At 42.0% G+C, this 25,511-nt stretch overlaps 1 long non-coding RNA gene across 1 annotated transcript in view; it reads right to left on the reverse strand.

The window, feature by feature from the left end:
- Positions 1–3,072: 3,072 nt before the first annotated feature.
- LOC136011512 (uncharacterized) overlaps positions 3,073–25,511 on the reverse strand; it is a 90,661-nt gene continuing 68,222 nt past the window's right edge. Inside the window, exon 5 of the long non-coding RNA XR_010611410.1 lies at positions 3,073–3,792. This is a non-coding gene — a long non-coding RNA (uncharacterized LOC136011512). The remainder of the gene's footprint in view (positions 3,793–25,511) is intronic.

Here is a 25,511-nt window from a genome sequence, read left to right on the forward strand (position 1 = left end):
ATGTAATGATGTGCTGACCTGCCTCGGGGCTCACCCCAATCAGTGCTAGCCTAAGAAAGGCTTAAACTGTGCTCACATACCCCAAAGGGGGCAACTCTCCAAAGCAGAGCAGCACCTACAGGTTTCAAAGCTTGTTGGCATTTTTCTGATGCCGGATTCTGAAAGTCACAGCTAGCATTGAGGGTCAGGTAGCGCCAAGCTTGAAACACACTACACTACGTTATTTTTCAATCCTGGCTTGAACTGTAGCCTTGCAAAAGCATAAGTCTCTAGGATTTTCAACCCCTCATCCAAAGTAGTAGAGAAGAGAAAGTGAGGATTTAAAGGGAAATAAGTTAAACCTCATAGCATGCAAAATGAATTCTCTAACCAGAAGGGTCTTGCCACATCCTCGGTGTGGTGTCACGGCTTGAAAACATGCCTTGTTTTCTAAGCTCATTTATTTCCTAGGAAAACTCAGCAACTAAAGTATGTCTTAAAGAAATCCCTAGAAAGGCATCTGCAAACAGTTGCACTGAAACTTCAATTGCTGCTGAACATAATTCATGGCAGAGCGAAACCCTGGAATCTCTGCGAGCGTGGGGTACAAATAGCTCAAGGAGGTGTTTGGTACGAAGGAAATGGTGAAGCTTCTTCCATTTCCCATGAATATCATATGCACAGCTCCAGCCATATGTTGTGTTGAATCTGCCACATTCTTCAGTGGTGGGCACAGATGTGGACAGATCTGACAGATCAGGGTCTTAGGGTCACACAGGAGTAAATTGGGGGCAGATGATTTGAGAGTCACAGCTTATTTTTAGAAAAAGAAGGGGGGGGGGGAAGAAGATTGCTCAGAATCATTTCTGCCATGTGTCTGAACAAGAAAAGCATTTATCTCACTAAAAACAAAGAAGAGTTTCTCTCAAATAAGGAGTTTGTTTTAAGAGGCTAACAAAGATTTTCCTATGCGCTCTACAGATCACAGGTGCTGCAGAAAAGCCTATAACTTTGCCATGCATTTCCATGCTTCATTAACAGATATTATTTTCAGACAGTCTCCAGCAAGGCTCCATCTTCGCAAGCACAGAAGCGACTCCTTTGACAAATAAGCAAAGTTTCTTCCTGATTGCCTGACTTATGCTGTTCACTGGTTGTTCCTCTGATTAGTGCTATTTTGCTTACATGTGCACTGTGGTTGATAAAAGATACCGAGGAAATGGAAAACCCTTTTCCAAGAATATAATCATTACTAGAAGATGGAACAGAAAACAAGGAAGAAGACAATCAGCGCTAATTCAAACCCTTTAGACCACCAAAATACAATGAAAACATAGAAGATACACTCCTGCTCATTCACTATTTGTGCTCATAAGAGCATACTACACACACACTCCCTCTGCCTCCTGCTGTACAAAGCTTACAGCAGAGAGGGAGGATGGAGTGTCACATTACTTCATTAGTCCCACAAACTACACTGCTGAATATTTACTCGTACACTGTGCAGCTATGCAAAACTAATTCAAACAGAATTCAAACCTAAACAGCATTTGCCAAAGAAGGACAAGGAGAGCTTCACAGCACTGCCTGCCACAGCACAGGGACCTCCCTTTCTAAGGCTGCTTTGAGAAGGAAAACAGAAGAAAGTCCAGGATCAATGGAGATGATCTTGAGAACAAGATGCTGATGGTAGGACCATCCTGGCTGGCCTGGTCATCCGAGTCAGCACTATGGCCATGTGCAGCCGGTGGCAGAGGATTTTTCCAGGCTATCAGCTCAAGTTACTGATGGCCAGCCTGGGACACTTTTATATGTATGAAGTAGAAGCTTTCCCTGGAACGTGCCATGGGTACAAGCATCCCAACGCAGGCCCCAAACTTGCTCAGAGAACAATGTCACCCCTTTGCTCCCCAGGCTAAGTACTCTCCTGGGCTCAGGCAGGAACGGGGTGAAGCTGCTCTGAAAGTGTAGCTGGAGTTTTTCCATTTCCTCTTATGAGTCACTGAGGGGTTGTAGATGTGATCAGTCATATATTATTTTTCCTATGTTTTTCTGTCTGTTTGGCTAAGAGTAAAAGGCCTAGGGTGATAAAGACTAAACTCTGCCGATGTCTCTGCACCTCAAGGCTTCTTGCAGGCTGCTTTTGGGTCTTCAGAGCGGTCACACCAACTGGCAGAAGGATTCAGATGGGATTTAAGCTGTGTAATGCTTGGCCAAAAGTGTATGAAGTGTAGCTTAGTGATTAACTTGTTGGAATAGGGCTCAGAAAGCCCTGCTTGTTAGGTGAATATGGACATTCCAGCCCAGCAATCCAAGCTCTGGGCAGAGATCATGTAACTTAAATCCTTTTGCCGATTGTTTGAGATCCACAGTGCTAAGAATGGTGGCAGGCAGGTGGAGAGGGTGGTGTTTTGCTGTTCCCCATGTTTTGAAGTCTCCTTGAGCTCGTCAGAGTTGTGCTTTGCTCAAATGCCTAGCACCAAGCATGGCAACCAAGCCAGGAATGCTGGGAGAGCCAGACAGAAGATAGGATGCTACTGGATCTGCAGTCCCTTCAAACTAACTTTTCTGTGGGATTTGGTTCCATCTTGGATCATTATTCAGCTGGGTCAGGTCCCTAACCCGAATAAGCACAGAAGTTTCCTTATATAAGGCAAGGGACTGGAGTGGGCATTCAGCTTGAGGAAAAGGTAGGACTACCACTTCTAAAGGAAATATGAGATTACGCCAGATTAATTAGCTTGAATTTGCCCCTATAACTTGGTGATTCAGAGCAATTGCCATTAGGAAACAGACAACCAGGGGCTGGACATTTCCCTCTGGGAGAGATATTTACCCCCTGGTAAATTGGGCACGGTAAACCCATGGAGACTGGCACTTGTGGGCCAGAACTGTACCATAAACTAACATCATGACATGCAGTGATGGACAAAGTGTAAAGACATGCCAGGCTGCTGTAGCTCTGGGAACAGACCTAGCAAGCTGGGAGTCCATGAATTCCTACCATCCGTTGCAGAGACAAACTGCTTCCCAGGAACCAGAAGTTCAACCCGAGCTAAGATTTGGGAAGAAGGTTGTTCTTTGTTGATGGTTTTACTTTCTGTCCAGTGGCTCCAATCATTTCCATTTTAACAGTCGTTTCACAACACAAATAAGCAAAGTTCCTCTAGAAACCCTTATATCAATAATACTTTTTTCTTCCACTTGAAAACAAGATTACCAGCCTCAAAATGCATCCCCTGCTGGCAGAAGACAGGTAACATTTTACACACCCTCACCTCCCTCATATGCTTGTGTCTGGACACTTCAGAACATGTCTCATCTATCCCTTTGAGTGTAGGCAAGAAGCACATGATGGAGATTTGCCTGATCTGTTTTCAGCATCCTCCTAGACTGAAGACTCCAGGCTACACAAGCCGCAGCTTCACTTGTCTTCCCAACAGAAAGCTTTTCTCCCCTGAGTCTCCCCAGTAATCACCCAAGCTTCTCATCCTTTCTATTGTACAGTCAAGATGTAGTCTTGAGTAGTTAAGAGCAAGTTTCCCATTGGGATAACCCACCTCCAGTAAAAGAGGAATAAAGAAGCAGAAAGGAAAAGAAAGGAGAGAAATGTAAACCATGACAGGAGAGAAACACAGGTCACATATACAGGTAATACACAACAACTTTTCCACAACAAATGACACCTTCCAAAGGCGGAACTGGCACAGGTGGAAGGAGGGATAGCTCAGCTCCCAACTCTGCCATAAGCTCCCTTGCAGGTCTTGAAAATCAGCGTCCATACATCAGAATGTCGCAGTTTGGGTCGATCGGCTGTTTAAAAGAAAAAAAACCACCTTCACAGGACTGTTCAAAGGGTAAATGAGCATTTGCAAAGCTCTAGGAGAAATGAGCTGAAGGACACTTTCAGAGGAACAAAGCATTATCATCGTAAAGTGTAATCTTGATGGGTTTTATGGTCAAGCATCAGCTTCCAGCAGTAATCTTTAAAGCAACATCCATTATCCATAAAATCAGCTTTCAGCTAACGGTCTGTTACAAGTCATAGTTAGTTAAATTCCACTTATTTTCTTCCTTTTTTCCCTAAGAGCACTTGGGAGTCGTGCAACAGCTGCCAGAAAGGAACAACAGAGCTCAGCTGCTCAATGGCATGGAGTGGGAGGGAGAAATGAGGAGCACGCACCCACTGCACATCAGGCAAACCTCCAACCTGTGCAACACGAATGACTCGAGATGCCTCCACAGAACAGAGATCTCACCCACCCACATCTCACCTTGCCTGCAGGGCTCATCTGGGGCCAGACACTCTGCACCATGGCTCCAGATGGAGATGAGGGTCTCACAGACACCTCCTTACAAGGAAATTTGGGCAGCAAAAGGCCAACCTCTACCATAACCCATGGCTGTTTGCTTCCCTGGGACACTAATTTGTTGGTGTGTAGCGACAGCCATGCTTTTTTGTTATTAATGGATTTGCAACATCATTTCACAGCCAGCAACACATGGCTCAAAAAACACAGTCCATGATGGGAATGCAGCAACTTCCCTGTCTCAGGCACATGGGTTTGGGTCTCAGCTGAAGAATCTTTCTTGGTGAAACATATAGATAAAACAAGAAAAGGGAGGGATTTTGCCTAAATAGAAAATTGCTCCTCGTTTTAAGACTTTTGTCATTTTACGCCATACTGCCAAAAATGTTATGTTCCTAGAAACCAGCCCTTCTAAGGTGTTGGCTGCCAAAAGCAATGGAAGCAAAGGGTGGGTTTTCGGCTTTATAAAACCAAAAGCCTCATGGGAAAAAAATGCACATTTTTCCCTGCAAACTCTTTTCTCCTGGTATTTACTTTGCAGAAAAATAACTTTCTACTGGGAAAGTGATAAAAATGAAAAACAATCACTGCGCTGTCACTCACCCAGCCTTTTCATGGGTTTTCTGGAAATGCAGCAGAAATAAAACTCTCACTCAGACCACGAAGACTCTTTCCCGTTTTCTATGAGTTTATGGCACCACAGCAGGGCTGACTTTGTTTTAAAACAAGCAGCAGCTAAACCCTGGGTTTGAAGCCAACTGATAGTTGTGCTCAGGAAACAACACTACTCCTGTAGAGTGCTCTTTTGCTTCCTCTCTCCGAGTTGGATTTAGTGGTTTATTTATGATATGAAGGAGGAAGTACTTTCATTTACTCTAATGACAAGCAAAGTCCTGGCTGCAGAGTGAAGGTAACTTGATTTCTTCCCAGCTCTCCCAAGGATTACTTGGATAGACTGGAAGAAGTCTGGTCGCATACTCTCAGGCTCTCTGCAGTAATATCAGGGTGAAGACACCCACCCGGCTGCCTTGGGGAAATCTACACTCAGTGTTCAAGGTAGATCTGAAGGTCAAAAATTAGAAGCATTTTCCAGATTGTATCCCATTTCCAGCTGCAGCACCCCTAGGCCCTAGTCTCCAAACCAACTGCCTCATGGAAAGCTTCTGAGCCTCATGGACTTGATCTGGGGTCCTGCTGCCTGTTTCACCAAGAAAAGGAATATAAAACAGCTGACGGTCTTGGTACAAGGAATGACTAAGCAGGTTTCTGGCTGGTAAAAGAGATGCACAAGAGGGAATATTATCTGGTTGTACAAAATCCTGGGGTTGGACAAGCACTTGTTCATGACCTCCTGTAGCACTGGAATTGCATTTGCTAGAGTGGGAGCATCAAACAAAGCCAGCCTGTAGCAGGTTCAAAGCAAACACAGGGGAATAGGTTGGGTGGTTCAAATGCAACCTGAACTTCAGCTGTGAGACTCTGTCATAGGATTTATAATTAACAGATAATTCAGGTTAAAGGGAGAACCGCACAAGTTCAAGAAAGAAAAAAAGGAAAGCACCCAGACACTGAGGGTTGTTAAAGATTAAACCTCTTCTAGTTCAGGAGATCCATGGAGAGTACATAGAAGATGGAGAGTATTCTGAAACATTGTACATGCTTGCTCTGCTCCCCTTTCCTCTTGTTCATATGTTCATACCCATATGTAGCCTCAGAGACAAAATCCTGGATGAGATAGACCCTCATGGTGGCCACTTCTATGCTGTGAGATCAAAGTCCTGAAATGCTTCATGGAAGCATTCCCAGGCCTCAGCTGCCTTCACACCCGAGACCCTACCACCACCTCCAAAGATGCCTTACTGCAAACAAAGGGCAGTGGGAGCTACCGTGTTGATGACATACAGCTGCCATGACCTGCTTCTCTGGTAAACATGGACCTGCAGAAAAACAGATACTGATTTCTTGACTAACAGCTTCACAAACAAGCCTCTTGAAGCAAACCATACCAAATACTGAGCTTTCCCCATAGTAAAAGCAGCTCCTTTTTGTGGGGAAAAGGCAGCAAGAAAACAGCCCTGGATGTGAAGATGACACCCAACCAATAGGAGTGCACTCTGCCAAAAATCTCTCTCCACGGGCATACACATCCCTCCCTCTCCAGGGTCATTTAAGGTCCTGGACTTCATTATGAAACCGTACAGGACCACACTGGTGACCATGAGTAATAGGGTTTTCATGGCCTTTGTGTATATGGGTTGGAGGGAGAAGCAGATGAAATTAAAGCTTTGACCTGTTTCCAGTTTAAGGTTTCCTACTGCAATTACAAACCAGGATCAGCAGTCCTGGTATACAGGAGACCAGCACAATCCCCCAGAAGCATCTCAGATACCATTTTTAGTTACAAAAGATTATTCTATGGATACTCAGCTCCAGGGCCCAGTGCTTTCCTCAAGATCCCATTCTCTAAGCCCAGCAAAAGATTTCTTAACATCCTAAATTCAACGCTGATCTCAATATCTCAACACCTGGGAGAAGAGCAGCAGCTCATACCTTTGACACTGCCTTCAACAGGGCTCAGCCATGGAAGGTGCATAGAATGGTATTAGCAACAACTTGTTAGAAAGGAGCCATGTTGGTGTCATTTAACACAATGAAAAGCGTAATTGGTTACAGCTGACAAACAGAATTGCATTAAACAGAACATTGGATGCTGGGCCATGGTTTACATCAAATTGTCAATCTCAATATGGCAGTCCCCTAAAAAAAGCCACTTTTTCTGTAAACCCTCAGGAAACATAGCAAATCATGGCAACATGTTTATAGTCCTCAAATGCCACACAAGGAACCTGATACGTATCTTTTATGGTGGGATATACTGGAGGGTGTTTCAGCACGTCCATACTCATTTTCCAAATACATTGCACAGTTTTATTAAGCCTTTCAGAATCTCTCAGAGATCGACTTTTAGATGAAGCCGTGGAGTGGACAATCCTCAAGGCCAAACTCACTCAATAAAAGTGAGATTACTTGCCTTATCTCCATGTTGCTTTCTGTCTTCGAGTCTGGCAATTAAGGCTGGAAACAGCAGTGACAACATGCAGATCTTTACAGCCTGCCCCTGAACTCCGCCGTTCACTGCTGTTATATAAACTGATGGCTGCTTGGACTTTGGCACTAACTTGACACCAGCAACTACAGTAAAAGGAGGATATTTTTTATGTCCAAACCAAAGTTTGTTTCTGCGCTTAATACAGCTGGAATCCAAGTTATTCCAAGATGGTTTGGCATTCCTGCACCTATTTACACACCAGGTCCTCTGAGGGCAGGTTTGCATGGGAGCTGGCACAGCTAAGTCCTGGTGCTAACTGCACCCTCCACCTACTTGCAAGCCCCTAAGATGAAAGGCCAGTGGAAGAGACACTTGGGTTGGGTTAAATGTAAAAGGCACCTTCAACACAATCAAAAACATCTTTTGTTTAGGAAGATACACCAGGTCTTGCTGTACTTACAACACACCCTGTCATGTTAGGAAGTTACATGAAATCTATGTCCTGGGAGGTTTGTGCTTTAAATTCTCCAGTGTCCAATGCTCAGGCTGAGCCTAAGCTGAAGATCATCCAGGGGAGGCTAAAAGTCTCTTTCCTTCAGATTTTCATGAATCCGGTAAGCAATCTTTTTCAGACCTTCACTGTGTGTCAGTTTTTCCGACAAACTTAACAGGTCAGTGGAAATAAGGATAAACAGACAGACTGCATACTCGCATAAGGAAAACAAACTAAAAATTCCTACAGTCTAATTTTCAACTTAAGAACAGAACTACTTACGGCAGGAAGAGACATTTTAAAAACTCAAACAAGCTGTTTAAAATGATGATGCCAATTACCTACTCTGTAGATGACCTACTACGATACCAACATATGTTCAAGGTTTCAAGATAAGGAACTACAACAAAAGGTAGATCTTTACAGCAGGATGGCAGCACCCTGATTTCATTCGAAGTCCTGGTTTACTACCATGAGCACACGATCGGTCTAGTGGAAAATAGCTTTGAGCTAGCTTCATTAAAGAACAAACAAGAAGAAGAGTCAACAAGACTGTTCTCTAAGTTTTAAATACCAAGAGGGGAGGAAGCTTTATTGCTTTATGCTACTACATTACACAGATACAACAACAACTGTCAACAATAACATTATCTGTATTACAGCAGAGATCCCAACTGAGATTAAGGTCTCATTGTGCTGGACACTTGTAAAAACCAAGAAATACACTGAAAGAAGCCACCCCTTAAAGAAACTCAAGACTAAATAGGCAAGAGGGAAAGAAGAGAGGGAAATGAAATGACCCCTGCTTTTACAGATGGGAAACAGGAATGCAAAGGATAAGTGACTTGCCAGAGGCTGCAATCAGAAGCCTGTGGCAGACCTATAACAGAGCCCAGATTTTCCAAATCCAACTCCAATACTATCCGAATCCAGTAGCAGACCTGCCTTTAAATCATCCCTAATAACATTACACTTGGATCTCACTCATTATTTAACTGAAGAAATCAGAAGCGGATACACTTTTTTTTTTCAAGAGCACTTTTATTTATTTGCTCAGAACAGTAAATTCTTCATTAAATGCGTCCTTTGTGTCTAATTTTCTCCACTTATCCTACAGGCTGCATTTTTCGGTGCCATGCCAGACACAAACTTGCTCCAGCAACTGCCTATCCCCCCTTCTTCCAAATGCTCCTTTACATTCTTAAGGCTAACAATCCTGTTCCCCTCCTACTCCCTCCACAACGTCTGCAGGAGACAAGGGAACATTTAATGCAACTAACATGTTCCCATCATGCTGCTGTGAATGACAAGCTCCTGAACAAATGTCATAGTCCTATTACCCAACATGTTGGATGAACACTTAAACTTAGGTGGTTAACAAAAGTCAACATGATAATTTGGTGTTAGTCTGAATTACCACGGTTGGATTACCTGTTTTTCAGATTCCCTGTTCTAATCTAGTGGCCTTGGTTCCTAAAAGACCTAATCTGTGCATTTCAATTTGCCCACTCGTGTAAATACTGTCAGTACAAATAGAGTAATTATTGTCAAGCCATCTGAAAATTATCACCACACTTCGCTGCTTAGTACGCAGGGTGAAGCCCATAACAAGATAGTAATTTGCACCTTTTTCTTCTTAATTTGAGGAAAAATTCACTTTCTTCGGTGCATAAGTGAAGCATGGAACATATTATTTAATCCTAATGCAAATCACACCAGCAGGAAATGTCGTAAAGAAAAAAAGTAATCTTCTGAAGGAAAAATAAATTATCGACCACGTTAAGAAGGAAAGAAACATTCTCGAATAATTTCTTTCTTTGTTGGTATTGGCTGGCAGCATAATCCTTCCAAGTAAATTGTAATTTCCAAATTAGATTATACATTATGTCATATTAGTTTTATATTAGAAAAACAAACTGACTGAAAGGAAAAATGCCAAAGTCGACTTGCCTGGTAATGTAAAATTTTTGTGTTTTTACTGTGAAATGCTTAATGTTGCTTTCTATATATATATATATTTTTTTTTTTTTTTAACAAGTTTTACAGCAAACATAAAACCTAAATGAAGGCAAAATATTTACTTTACTTGACCAAGTCCTGCTTGAAATGTAAATAGGAAAAGAAGACCGAACATTTTCAGGACACCACATAAACACAGCAACAGCTATCTCTGTATATAAATACAGATACCAGCATAGACATTTTCATGAGTTATGCACCAATCAAGATTATAAGCATCTATTGCACTCAGAAATAACTTGCATAGAGAGAACTTCAAACCTGCACAGGTCAAGTGATCTAAAAGTCTGGAAACACCAGAATGGAGAATGTCTGTGTAAGTTTTGCACGGCTTTTTGGCTGTCTGTCTTATGCAAAAGTCTTTAAATGCACCACTCTCTATGTGTATCTTTTAATACAACCCATGGTTTGGTCACTGAGCAGGATGGATGGTGTTTGCTGCATACAGTATTACTGAACATGTCTTTATAAACTTCTAGAGTTGATGCTTGACCCAAGCCTCCTTTACAATGTACTTCCCAAACCCTGCATTCAAGAGAGATTGCAAGCCTGCTTTTCACACACTCAGCTTGCATTTTAGAAAACCTTAAAAATACCACTAAGTGGAGATAATGCTTTAGCTTCAATGTATGTCAAACAAGGTGCAGAAGCATGGGGTGACCTAGGAACAAGGCCATATGGCATCAATGAAGAAAACAAGGTAGGTACAGGACCACTGCTGTCCTGGTTTTGTCTGGGATAGAGTTAACATTCTTCCTAGCAGCTGGTACTGTGCTGTGTTTTGGATTTAGTATGAGAATAATGTTGGTAGCACACTGATGTTTTAGTTGTTGCTAAGTAGTGCTTACCCTAAGTCAAAGACTTTTCAGTTTCCCATGCTCTGCCAGTGAGGAGTGGCACAAGAAACCAGGAGGGAACACAGCTAGAACAGCTGACCAGAACTAGCTAGAGGGATATTCCATACTATAGAGCACCATGTTCAGTATAGAAGCTTGGGGGGAGTTCACTGGGAGCCACCAATGGCTGCTGGGGAACAGGCTGGGCATCAGTCAGCAGGTAGTGAGCAGTTGTGTTGTGTATCACTTGTCTTTCTCACGTTTTATTCCTCTCTCTCTCATGCTCCTTTTAATTTCTGTTATTGTTACTACATTTTGCTTTATTTCGATTATTAAACTGTTCGTATCTCAATCTACAGGTTTTACCCTTTTCCTATCCTCCTCTCCATTCCATGGTGGGGAGCGTGCAGCTGGGTGGTATTCAGTTGCTGCCTGGGGTTAAACCATAACAGCACGGAAGAAGAGACTGAAGATGTCTCAACACACATGAATTGCTAAGAACAACAAGTTGTATGATATTTGGAAGACAACCATACAGGTTAAACATGGAAATACTGTAATTTCTCCACCACATTCTAAGCTGTCCCAAGAGCAAAGGTACATTGCTATCACTACAGTTTCTCAGTAAGTTTAGACAGCTGAAAACAAATTGTAAAAGCCATCAATTAATCCTGAGTGCTGCAGGAACCAAAAGCCCAACAGTCTGTTTCTTCCAGTAGCTGGCTGGAAATGCTCAGGAAAATGGACCTTCTAAACTGACCCCCCTTTCAGTTCCTTGCCTGTGCTTCTTTCCCCTTTCTACACTAGGATGGCTACTTCCATTTTCAGTTCCTTTCTTTATACCTGTGGAGGTACCAACAGACAGGCGAGACCCTCTGGTCTCAGTTACTAAGCCCTCAAGTAGGGTAACCACAGAAAAGGCCGAGCTTGGACATTGGATGGGGAAGATGTTCATACTCCTTTTTGGTGACTGATTTTCATAAATGGAAGCACACAGGGAAAAAAAGCATTCCCCATTTATCAAGTTTTTATTGAGCTCAGCACAATTTGACTTTTCTTTTTACTTTTCAGTGGCTTTTTCTTGAACAAATCCACATGGACTCTTGCAGACACAGCAGAATCATTCCCACCTTCTCAACAAGAATGGAACAGTTTGGAGTGCTCCCTAGGGTGCAGTAATGTCCCTTGGAGCATCACTTTCCCTTCTCTCTCTAAATGATTGTATCAGTTGGGTATGATTTTCTTGAGGGAAAGTAAGGCTCTAACTGGGGAGATTTCTTGCCAGCTCTTTCGTGGGCATAAGCTCCTGTGTAAGTTCTAGCATGTACGCACATTAACGCTTCACTGAAAGTTGTTACTACAAACTACAAAGTTCTGGAATTAAGTGAAAGAAAAGAAAATACACTTTTTCTCTTCCTCCCGCCCCATGCACCCTTTTTGGTAAAGAGAATTCTCTTTTCTTCTATGGTGTTTTCAAGTTGAGGGGTACAAAATGCTTTGGTGTTAAAGAAACTCTAGAGCACATAAAAAGCATCTTTATACATACAAAGGGAAAATAACCTGTAATGGAAGAGAAGGTATAAAAAAGGAGAAGAAATCAGGGCATCCCAGTCCAGCAGCCTGACAGCACCTACGGACCCTAACAACAATTGCTTTGAAATCGTGTATATTCAGCAACCTAAAGTTACCTTTGCCGCTAAACTTCTTCCAAAAGATAAGACCACTGAAAACTGACCTAACCCTCCTTGTGCCCAAAGGAATGTCTGGAAAGAGACCATCTTGGATGTTAAAGAAAAAAAAAAATAAAAAAGAGAAATTTGGCCTCTAAAGACCATTATGAACACACGTTTTAAATGAGCCAAAACAGAGGTTTAAATGCAAGTTCCCACTTCATCTCAGCTACGATCTCCCTACTCCCATAATACAAAGCTATAAAATACAACAGGGTGGGTTTAGCTCTAATATATTTTTATATCATCACAGCTACAGCAACATTACCATTATAAAACAGACAGATACAGACATGTCTATTTCACTTCCTGCAAAAGTTACACTCACAAGCTTTTTAAAAGGAGCCAAGAGATTATTAATAGCTGTAGTAACATGGTAGTGAATGCAAGCCCTGTGAGGTACAGACCACTGCAACGCCCTTAGTTGGCCTAAGCCATGATTCTACGCAACCTGTTGGCTTCCATAACAATTTATAATCTTTTTTAAAGCATCTATTAATCACCTGCTTATCCTTAGCAAACACTTCTAAGCAGATTTTTCATAAGAAGCAACATACACATATAATCTTAGGATTTTGTACGAGACTGTCATTGATGGTAGTGTAAAGCAAGCAAGGAGCCAAGGTCCATGCTATGTAGCTTCACTTGATTTTTGTATTTGATCATGGGCATCATGGTGCACCTATTTGGACAGTTTATTCCTAGTTTGGTCACATTTTTTAAGCCTCCAATGGTTTATACAGCTCTGTTGCTCTAGCTTAATCCATTGTATTATATACATTGTTTGCACTCAGATGGCTAGAAATGGTTTACTAAGGTATAACCATGTTTCATGAAGGGACAGGGATATCACTGTCATCTAAACCTCATCACAATGACATATGGGCCTGATATGAGACTTTAAGTCATTTGGTGTGGATCTGGTCTCCTTCAGCTTCACCCATATCAAACTCTCACAGCCAGCCTAAACTCACCTAGGCCAACAGAGAGAGACTTCATAGAACAAGGAAAAGAAATGCTGGCATTGCATTTACTCTTTTCCATCACACCTTAGAAGAAAGGCAGCTGATGAGTGTACAAGTCTGCAATAAACTCTGTTTCTTAAATTCTTACTCCACTAACCCATGGGACTTCCTCTCTCCTGACATCAAAAGGCCCAAGAGTCCCACTGGACATGAAAAAGGATAACATTCTGATGGTAATTATAACAAAAACCTCCATGATGTAGCAAAGGCACAAACCACAAAAGATATAATCCTTCAGTCTTCTGTAAAGCAATATCTAACGTAAGAAATTAATTTCTCTGACATCTTGATACAAAATTATGTGCTATGGATTTTGAACTTTACCTCTAATTATTGGTCTCAAAGAAAGGACTAAATGGGTCATGACCTGATATGGTGGGTCCCACCAAACCACCGTCTCAGTATTTGGCTTTGGTGTGATGTATTTTTTCATGTTTCACCCCTCAGGCCCGACCCCAGATATTCCTTTCTCCAATGACATTCCCAGAGAGGGATTAGATGAGAGATCTGTTTTATGCACATTTGTCAAGTCGTCTTTTATCTTCCCTTTTCTTTTTCCACTTTTTAGAGCTAGCAGAGATTTTGCTGGAGGACCAAAATGCAAGACCAGGTTCTAAACTCCAAACTCAGAGCACAGCCCTTCACAAAACTTTTTATGACACAAAACGCAACCAGCGGCTAAGGAGGGGAAAAGAATAAAAGCAACAATTCTGAAAACCAAAGGCTCTCACAATGCCCATAAAACAGCAGTTTCAAGAGAGTTAGAGTCCCAGTGAAGAGAGACAAGACACACGGACACATGCATATACAAAGAGTCCTGGAAACCATGTCCAGAATGATATAATTGGTTTGCAGGCGCACTTCAATCGCTCCTTCATTTTGTAGACTGCCATTATTTAGCTTAATAGGAACTCAAAGAAAGGAAGGCGGAAGTTAAATGAAGTAACCTCCCACCCAGCCCTGATGTATTGTACTGGCTTCCTTTATACTGGCTCATTTGTACCTATAGAAACTGTTCTCAATGACACAGGGATTATTATCAATAAAGAATCTGACTTGACCATAGCCACCCATTACCATGAATGCCACTCAACAGCTTCCATTAAAATAAAAAATACAAAATAAAAGATCTTTTTTTAGTGTAATATTTGTTGAGCTCTACTGGAAATACACATACTGCAAACATCTGCTTTTACACACAGCCTTTGTGCTGTGATTTCAGAGGAAGCCTGAAAGGCTCAGTCCAAGGTTGTTATCTGGGGACACATTAATTTAATGAAAATCTTTAATACACCATGTCAGAAGGCCATCTTCATCTCTGTGATTCCAGGGAAGTGGAGGCGCTGCACTGTGAAGAATTTGGCTTCTTACCTACATAAAATAAACAGTTTCAATGCCTGCAGGTCTCAAAAATAGTAGTAAGGGTTCTTTTTTAATAATCTTCAGTCTACTATTTCAATAGCTAGACTACACATTGCATCTCCCTGCATGTATAATACAGCTGCTTTATGTTGGCCTTCTAACTGTTCATTATTTTTGTTTTTATAATAACAAATGTATGGAAACAAATGACCCTTTCAACCTGCCGATCTGTTAGAAGAAATAGCAAACAATTCTAAAGCCACAGACTCTTGTATTGGCACAAGAATGGTGGCCCTTAGTCATTTCAGGCTCCAAATGAGATAACACTTTGAAACAACATTCATTAATGTTTGAAATCCCAATACAGAGCAATTTAATTCAATCGGCTTTGTTCTTTAGAAGAAACCTAAAGGGGAAGGCGGGAAGGGTAAAAAGACAGCTTAAGTCATATAAACTCTCACTAAAGAGCAAATCAAAACATCTGAGGTTCATTCAATAGGGCTAGCTGGCCTCAGCGAGAAGACGACAAACAAAGAAGCATTGTATTGTTCCGCGAAGTGAGGTTTTTCCAGGAACATCCCGTCAGATGCTTTCCAAGTGAACACCATGCAGCTGAGAGTAGGTGGATTTGAAACAGCATAAGATCAATAAAAATCCAGCCTTCTATTTCACAGGAAGTCGACTGTTAAAACAGTAATGTACTTGTCCGTAGCATGTAAAACAGAAAGGCCACACAGAGGTTGGGCATCAGGTTACTGCTCAATGTGTCTTAGTAACACGGTACATATATACTGAACATCTTCCCTACCCCACCCTGAAAGCTTCAAGAGCCAAATAATCCTAGCCTTTTAAGCAAATGAATATGGATAATCTCCAGTAAAAGGCAAAATCCATCTGCCTTTTTTAGAACAATCCCATTTACTCCTTTAACCATGTAGAGAACTTCTTAATATCATATTTTGCCACCCTATCTTTAATTCTCAAGGCTCAGATACAGGGGAAACAGAGGGGATCAGTAATGAGGAACATTACTAATGGTGCTGTGACTCATGAGAAAAGGAAAGGATCAAGAGTGCATCAGTATGAAACCAAGTAGATTCTGCTTGTATCACACATCTACCACTTCATTTTTTCATGTGATTTGTTGTTCAAAGTTTTGAGTGAAAAGAGATCTGAATAAAAAGCCCTGAATCAAATGGTCTTTGCACGCACCCACATTTGGACCAGCGACATGACAAGAATGATCCGAGCTCTTGAATGGCTGGTGCACAGGACATGGTTCAATAGAGAACGACTGCTCAAATAAGAAGAGATGACTGAGATGGTATGTGGTAGAGATCAGTGGCATTCTGGCCACAGTGAGTAGGGATGAGCTGTTTACTCTCCTATTCAGCACAATACCTGGGAAAGAGACAGGAAAATGGCAAGAAGTAAGGAGACTGAGAACAAACTAAACCAAAGACCTCTTCCCCCAGCACCTTGTGAAGCTAAGGGACTCCTTGCTTGGGATGCTATGAAATGTATGTGGGTTCAAAAAGAGATCAGCCAAATTCATCAGAAAAACCAACACCACCATTGTCTGATAAGTGTTTGAGGAATAAAATGCTGAAGGTTAAAACAGTGATGCTTGAAAAATGTCACCAGATGCTTGCCCTGTTGTAGTTCTTCTTTGGCATACCTAGTGACCACTATCAACGGCAGAGTACCATGTTAGAGACCTTTGGCACTACCTGCTAAAACTGATGTTACGTTATATGAACCACCACAGCAATTGCCTGCGTGTGTTCCTAGCCTGCAGCAAACATGAGGTAATTTGGATTAATTTAACCCACCCAGAAGGAGGTTTAAGCTAGGCTGAGTCCTTTCACATTTGCCAGTGGCCAAAACACACATACACAAGGTTATCTCAAACCTAGCCACCAGGAGCCAAGCTACAGCCAAGCCCTGTGGCACTGGCCATTGACTGCACATTACAGAGCTCACTCTAGCTCAGCAGGATAATCAGTCTCTAGACTTGCTTATCTGTTTCAGCCTCCCACATATCCCACCAAACTGACAACGTTTCAGTCACAATCTGATCTTCGGGGTGTACCTTCCAGCCAAGAAGTCACAGAGATATCCCAGTGGATGCTGACAAGGTTCTGACTGCCACACTACTGTTTTGGGAAGTAAAGATTTTCCCAGAAGCAGGTAAAAGCAGAAATCAGGTGAAGCAATTCAGTTTTGTCAGGTGGGCTGGGCAAATCAATCAGCTTTCCAGGTTATTTCCAGTTTAACATTTATAGATACCAGCTCAGGCACTGAGTTCAGAGAGCCTAATCTCTGGTTTCAAGAATTGCTCCACATTGCTTCAGCCACTTGAAAGGCATACTGCTAGTCCAGGTTTCCAGGTTTGCTACATGAGTGAATGTTCTTGCTTTTGAGGGATTAATCAAACCCTCTCCAGAACTTCAGGACAGCTTTTTTCCTTGCTCTTGTAACACTGCAGCAAGGAATCCATGCTGACGTCGATAGTCTCCCACAGGAATGCTGTTGTGGGAGCATCTGCAAGTGGTTAATAACTGGAAAAGAACAAGACAAAAAGGTTCCAGTTGGCAGTGGTGCTCCAATGGATGCTCCTGGGGTGTCAGAAGTGTTAAGATGATACTCAGTCTTCTTATCACTGTTTGCTTTCCTTTCCAGAATACGTATGTGATGAACAGCCTGGAGGCATGAGTGGGAAAGAACAGCATCCCTAGGGAGTGGAGATGAAGTGACTGATCCTTCTGCATCAACAACCAGGTCTGTAAGACCTTGCCTGGAGTTGCATGGATCTTCTTAATGGTAAGGGGAACCAGATGCTCATTAGTCAAAGATGTGGCTATTATTCCACCAATAGCGTGCTGATCTGGATTTTAACCTGTGCGTTTCACTACCTGCAAAATGGCAATGGGACCCTCAGCAGGGCTGTACTGGAGTTAGTGATTTCAACACAGATGGATTTGTGCAAACTTTGTGTTAGATTGCTTGGCTCCTGGGTTCTCCAAGTCAGGTTGGATCCTCACCTGGAGGCAACAGAGCAGTTCGTCTGGCTAACATGAAATTAAGTTAACTTACACCAGAGGAGGTGGTGAGGGGTTGAAATAAAGCTACCATTTAAAGCAATCAAAAACTTGAGTTTTTCATGGAGATGGATCATCCAAGGCCTCAGTGGAGGGAATTCCCATTGACTTCAACACACAACGAGAGCTTACAGGAGCAGACCCCTGAACCTGGGTCAAAGCAATGAACGATACCCAGTTCTGCTGCAAATGACATAAATCAGCCACATTCATTCCAGTCCAGGCCCTGCAGCATGACCCTTAACCAACCTTTCAGTGAACCTGAGATATGGTTTTCAAATTTGTAATGAAACCTGAAACTAAGTGATTTTCACCTGGTTCTGGCTTTCACAGAAAACATTTCACAGCAAGCCTTATTCCCTAGGTGTGATCCCCTAATTTCTTTGTTAAATTCAACCAGATTTTTGAACCAGGAAAGCCGAAGAGTAACCTGGTGACAATTACCTGAAATGCATTAAATTTTGTGTAAGAATATGAGCTCAAAGTCAATGCCTTCCATAGAGTTTCCTAAGGAATTTTCAAGACATGCCTCAAAACAATTAAAAGGATAAAATCTATGCTAGACTTTCATGTAAAGGTTTCCACAACCAATAGCTCTGAGTTGTATCCTTGGGCAGGGAACAATAAGGGAAGAGAACAGCAGTGCAGCCATCAATCGTCTTGAAAGCTAGTCCCACCAGGACAGTGCTGGTCTGCAGAAGGGCTTCCATAACATAGGAAAATTCAAGTTTGAAGTAGGCTGTGTACCTTAATGCAAGAAGCTCTATTTCAGATTGTCTGCTAGCAAAGACTCCCTAAAGGTTCTTCCTAAAGGAGAACTAAAAGGTCCTGCCTAGTTGAAGCCCATTAACTAGGTGTATCTCTGAAGAGAAGACAAGTAGATCTACATAGATCTAATATGACTTAACTTGCTATTCCCCAACATGTGTCTTTAAATGTGTTGGAGTGTAACTCCAAATGAGTGAGGATAGACAGCACTGAACCAAGGAAAAACTCAACTCCTGGAGCAATATCTTGAGTGAAGAAGGAGCAGAATAAAATCTAGCAAAATATATTGATCCTAGGAGCAGGTGCAACAGAGCTCTGAAGCCCCATACTCAATGCCTCCACTAGACTTATAGCTCAGATGTGCTCCAGAGCATCACTGAGTGTTTAAGTCCAGGTCCTCAGAGGTTAATTCTAAACCCCCACAAACCATGCAGGTACACTGTCATCCCTGCAGTTGCAGGGGAAAAGAGGCCACAGGTTAGTGGGAAACAGGTTGAACAAAAACACTGCATTGCTGCTCTTACCATCCTAACAGAGCAAGCCTTGATGTTAGAGTGCAAGCATGAAGGACACGACCTGGAGAACTGTGTGACTAAATGTCTCTTTTACAGCTCTGCTCACCCCAAAACCATCACCCTGGGTAGAATCCCATCTTTTGACTGGCTAGTGCCATATGAGAACAGAGTTACCAGCAGACAGGGAACTCGTATCTTGGTGCATGGGTGCACTGACAGCCACCAGAGAGCAGAGATGCTCAGGTGTTCCCAGAGCTTCTCATCCCATTTGCTCTGCAAATATTTGCTCAAGAGACACGATCCAATCAATCACACTTTGAACCAAGAACCAGTGTGTGTTCTCTTTCACACTGGATTTCTAGACAGGTAGCATTGCCTCACATTTGATAATGCCCTTGTTACAAAGGACACAAACCCATGATTTACTCTGCAAAAGGCATAACTCTAACTGAAAATAGCCTAGGAAGGATATAGCGTCATACCTAACACTACATTAAATGCAAACTGAGAACCTGATATATTTTAGGAAAATTCAGCACACTCTAGACTAATAAACATTTTACAATATTATTGCACATGTTCATTTCACTTTGTACAAATAATCATTCCCTTCACATCTAATAAGTCTGCTTGACACATTTGTGGCCTTATAAAAACACCTTCAAGGGTCTTGTTTTGAGGCATCGATCATTTATTTATACAAAGCTCAAAGACAATGACTAACGATTCTGATGATATAAAAGTCTTCAGCTCTGATCTTTGCCTGCTGTTTGTTATCTCAGAACTCTAAAATAATCTAAAGAAGAGTTTATTTTAATGAATTTAAAAAAATCAGTTTTTTTCTCTGGCACCAACATCAAATCAATCAAAGTGAAGGAAAAGACCAGAGCTGTTTGCCTTTTAGTGTGTTTTCAGGGCTGGAAACACAGTGCAATTTGAAGCCCTTATTTGCAGGTTTTGCTGTCCACACAATCACTAGAGGTGTTAGAAGCTAGGAAGGCACAGAGTGAAAATCAGGCTTCCAGCCATCACCTGTGCCATCATTTGGAGTTGATTTTACCCACTTTTCCGGATAGAAAGCTCAGCTAGAGCTTCACTGTAAACCAGAAATAACCAATGCTGATGCAAACAGAAGTGTCTAAATCAAAGCGCAAATGGGCTCATACAGCTGGGTACCCCAGGGCTGGTGCACATTTCTAACCTCACTCCTCATTGCAATGCCACCTTTTTTTTCTTGTCATTCAAAGTAAACCCCAACTGCCTATCTCTGCTGGGCCAAACCCTTTAAAGGACCTAAATGAGATCACTTTCTTATGCACTCATGAAATCACAAGGATTTAGGCTACCAAGTATGCTTATCCATGGTGGTGATTGCTCCGTGGTGTGTTATGACACAGCCACCCTGTGCTGACAGAAGGGAACAGTCACCAACATGGCAATACTTTTCTAGGCTTTTTTTTAACAAGTCACTAAAATGACAACGTTTTCATTAAACTCTTGATAGCTGATCTATGCCTCAGAGTTAACCAAAAGCAGAATTTCCACTCCAGTTATGACCTCAGATACATGTAAATTCAAATGAGGTGCCAGGGAAATATGATAGAAATAGGAGAATTATAAGCACTTACGTAACAATACAAGCATTCTGAAACTTGGTTTACAATTAAAATGGATATATAATTAACTGAATTTTACTAGGCCCAGATTATGTTCAAAGCACACTGAAGCAGATTAGCAGATTTATGGAAACACATGTTAACTAGTTGTACAAGACTAGGTTTCCATCCAAGCCCATTCTCCCTCATGCTTTGTTGTCACTGCTTTTAACATCACGTTAAAACACAATACAAAAACAATACGAAAAATAAATGTCAGAAAATAAACCAGCTGCTAACCTTAGGAGAGCTCTGAAATAAAATGCATGGCCTCTGTTTAAGACACAGCAGTGGGGTCCCGCTGCTGTTAACTCAGCTTGCTCCCGGACCCAAGAGACCAGTCCAACTCCTCTAGGTACACGTTCAAGTGGTAAGGCAGCAGCATCACCCCCAAAATGCGGCTAGTAGCAAGGAAGAAACCTCCCCTTATGAAGATATACCTGAGGATACCCCTAAGGCAGCACATGCATTCAGCCTTGGCCCTGTTCTCATCTTCTTGGAGTTACCATGACAGAACTCAGTCCATACTGGCACCAGCTGGGACATCTCTAGAGGGGCAATGGACCTTCCCCTGGTGGTGTTGGGCTGCGGATCTGGCCCCTCAAAACCCCTCGCCTCATTGTGCACTTGCAAAGATTTACAAACCCATTCTAGCAAATAATGGTGGATCTGCACTTCTTAAGGATCTGCTCTCACTGTGTTTACTCAGCCTTCTCTTTTGTGCTTGCACCCACTTTCGTTTCTATTGGAAATTTACCAGAAAAGGTACAAAACCTGTAAATCATACTAAAACCCATTAAACCTGAGATTAATTTGGTCTTAAAGGTTAGCTCCATTTTCTTACCACTATTTCTGTCTGCAATCTGTCTTCATCAGACACTAATTAATAAGCAGACACAGCTTTGGAAAACTGCCTTTAATCTTAGGAAAGCGTAAATGCTCATGGTTACTAATGCAAAATCTCACTACACAATTCATCAGGAGATTGGAACATATAATTTTCTTTTATAACAGCTTACTGATTTACAGGACTGAAAGCACAGGTGAAGCTGAAAAGAAATATTACTTTAGAAGTTTAAAGTAATTTGCTTTATTTTTTTTTCTCTCTGCAGTGCCAAAGCAGTTGTATTTTCCTAAGACATTTCCATTTTTTTCTTGGGCAACGGGATTAGATCCTCTTGTGTTTTACACCAAGAGCCTTTGCTGGAAATCAGGGTTTGTTACTCCTGATTTACAATGGTGCAAGTCATTTGGGGATTAACCCTGCCCATAACTGTGTGCAGAAAGGGGGGTCTTGTGACAACTACGAGGTAATATATTTCTCTCCAAATTATATTTTTAATGATCACTTCCTTTCATAATGATGCAAGATTATATACTGACTGTGAAGAGCTATTTATGTGCCATGACTAAGATATGTTTTCATCAAACATCTATTTCTCATGCCTAGAACTAATTTGTATTTGATTAAAGGTTTTCTATGTGTTTACAGGAAAAGATTATTCACGTTGAATTGGTTTTCTCAACAAAACAAAAAAGATTGTGAGTACTGCCAAAATAGTGGTTTTAAATACATCTCTTTCTACCCTGTGCATCACAGTAGGGATTTCTTAATCAATACCATGCTGGCTAGCATGGATACACTGGCAGCTGCGCTAGGCTGGCGCAGCAGCATCGCAGCAACAGATGACTGATGTGATCCCTCATTGCATCCTTTACCTGGACCAGAAATTGTCAACTCAGGGGTACAGAAAGTTCTACAGCTTCACAACACATAAACAGGAAGACGTTTTAGGATGCATCTCATTGTCAGAAGTTAGGGGGGTGGGGGTGGAATCTTATTTCCTTCTTAATTCCTGAAGACCTCCAGTGATGGCCATTCCATCTCTTCCTCAGGCAAGCTATTCAAGTACTAGTCATACTCTGCTTTCAGCCTCTTTCTGCATTTTCTTAGGTAAACAAGCTATGCTGAGTTACCAAACCATACATCACAGGCTACATAGGCTGGAACAGTTTCCTCATCTCTTCAAAATGACAGAGATGCACGGAGCTAAAAAGCAGCTTGTTCAAATCACGTCTGCCTGCCCAGGCCATGCAGAAAGCATCAGTGCTTTCTTTTGCCCAAAGCAGATTGCCAAATTGCAGACTCATCTTTGCAAGCAGTCTTCAGGGAATTTGGATTAGACCCCTCTGCTTTTGGATGGCTGGAATTGGTTGAGATGAATCTCACTTTCCCCATTTTCTTAGGGAAAGTGATGGAGAGTGGATGGGTCTGAGCCCAAGTGTTTCATCAGCTACTGGGCGCCTGAAGCACCATGTGTGAGAGCAGTTTGGGCTTACTCCAGACTAGTAATTTAGGATCCTGCAATAGCCATGGAGAGAAACGCACCACTTGCAGCAACTTCAGAACTTCTCTTGGGATAAGAAGGATTCCACTGGGGAGCTGCAGTCTCTCCCCAGTCACTGGAGGGAAAATCTAGATGAACCAGGCCCAGATGCCCAAGGTTGCTGTGAATGCTGTATTCATGTCAGTGTCCAAGGCCAGGCTGGACAGAGCCTTGGGTGACATGGGTGTGTGGCGTCCCTGTCCATGGCAGGGGGCTGGAACTAAGTGAATCTTAAGGTGCTTTCCAACCCTAACTATTCTATGCCCCCAACTAAGAAGTCAAGAAGTCCCTAAATGAGACTATTCCCACTGCAAACCTTTCTGTGCCTGAGTTCCTCAGACAAGATCTCCATGAAGACCAGAAAGGTTTAGAAAAGCAAAACATCCAAGACGTTGATGCACCCAGAGCCCGAAGGGCACCACGTAACAGCAGGTCCATGCCAAAAACATAAGACATGGGCAAGTCCCATCATTTTTCCACCTTTTTTTTTCCCCCATTATTCTTTTTCTCATCTCATTATCTCCATCATCATCCACTCTGCACTGAAGCAAATCTGCAATATGTTGAGCACATGGGGAAGGATCCTCTGGAACAGCATTAACCAAGGAAAAAGAAAAAAAGGGGAGGAAAAACTCCTCTGAAAAACGTTTTAGTTGAGACACTTGGATTTTTCAGTATAAATAAATTTATTCATAAGAGCACTTAAGACAAGTCCTAAGGTTAACAAACACTGCACTATGCAACTCACAGCTGTGACAAATATTTAAGAAATCCGATACAGCATGCCTAAAAATTATTCATTTGCAGGCCTCGTTGCTTTTGAAGATCAACTGTTTTATTTGTAATTTTTGACATTTTCCTTCTTTTCCTGTTTGGCCTGTGAATTTGAAAGGGTTGTAAACACGTACTCCAGCTCTCTGCCTCAGGCGCTGGGCTGTTGTCAGCATGCCAAAAGGAAAAGGAAGCTGATAGGTCCTTTGGTACATACCGATATGAAGGGCTTGTAAAGATAGTATTTGTTTGGTTTTTTTGATCTGACTTTGAATCTGGCTGTAGTACCTACCCTTCAGGGAAAAGCAACTTTTAAATAAATGCTTCAAGATTGTGCAAACATTTCAGTAGTTTCAGAGTCCTGGTGTTCTGGGTCAGGGAAGGAAGAAAATACATGTCAGTCAATAGAGATGGAAACGATAAAAAATGGTTACAACTACAGTCGTAATTTTTTCCTGGGCTGGGTGATGGGTTCTTTCGGCGGCTGTACCACGTGCTGCTTCACTCATGTGCCTTCTGGCCGGTCTATAAAATGTACTGTGGATTTTATGCATGTGCACACACACGCGATTGGGAACAGATTAAAAATGCACGGTTCTTTCAAGCTCATTGTCCTTCAATGCTATGATTTGCTAATGTTGCGGGATCAAGAAAAAAAAATATTTTATATTTTTGATATATTTGATATATTTGAGAGCTTAGAAATGGTTATTTCCTTTCATGTCACCAGTTTAGCTATGTTTCTACTTTTTTTTTTTCAATCCATTATTTATTACCCAACACTTGAGGATCCCAGCTCTTCGCAACACAAGGTGCTGTACCGACACATAGGTCAAATTGGTGCTCACGGCTGTAGGACCAGATCCTTTGCATGAGCACAAGGTAGAGTCTGCTTGTCTTGGAGAGCTAATAAGCTCAAGGGCCAAAGAGCAGGAGGACAAACAGAGACAGAAGGAAGTAAAATGGCTCACTCAAGGCCACAAAGCAAACCAGTGATAAATCTGGGAACAGGAGCCACATCCTCTGGACCTTTATCACAGCAGAATAAATCACCCATTTCCATTTGCCTTCTGTACTTGCCTGTTAATTCCCACCCATGGCTCTTGAATCTCTGGCTAAATTGCAATGCATTTTTACAGAAAGCTGTATTTTTCAGGTCAAAAAAAAAATCTGCTTATTGTACTATGGGTGGTTAAGGGAGAACGAAAGGGCTGGGGGTCCCAGAGGAAGGTGACTTAGGAGGACAGAGCCCATCCCCTGAACACTCAGCAAGGAACCAAGGCTAATGCATACACCTGCGGAAACACAGGTCCCCAGATGACTCTAAACAAGTGTCCTGGGTTCAGACTCCTTGTTTGCACAACTTAATTTTTAAGTGGATCTAAATTTTTGCTGCTGACTTTTATCCCCCAGAAACTGGAAGGACTTTATCTGTCGGTTAGGTCTTTTGCTACAGTGTTTGTTGGGTTTGATCTTTACTGGAAAACAGTCCTGCGGGTTACACACCTGAG

This window comes from Lathamus discolor, chromosome 3 (assembly GCF_037157495.1).
Source record: "Lathamus discolor isolate bLatDis1 chromosome 3, bLatDis1.hap1, whole genome shotgun sequence".
Taxonomy (NCBI): Eukaryota; Metazoa; Chordata; class Aves; order Psittaciformes; family Psittacidae; genus Lathamus; species Lathamus discolor.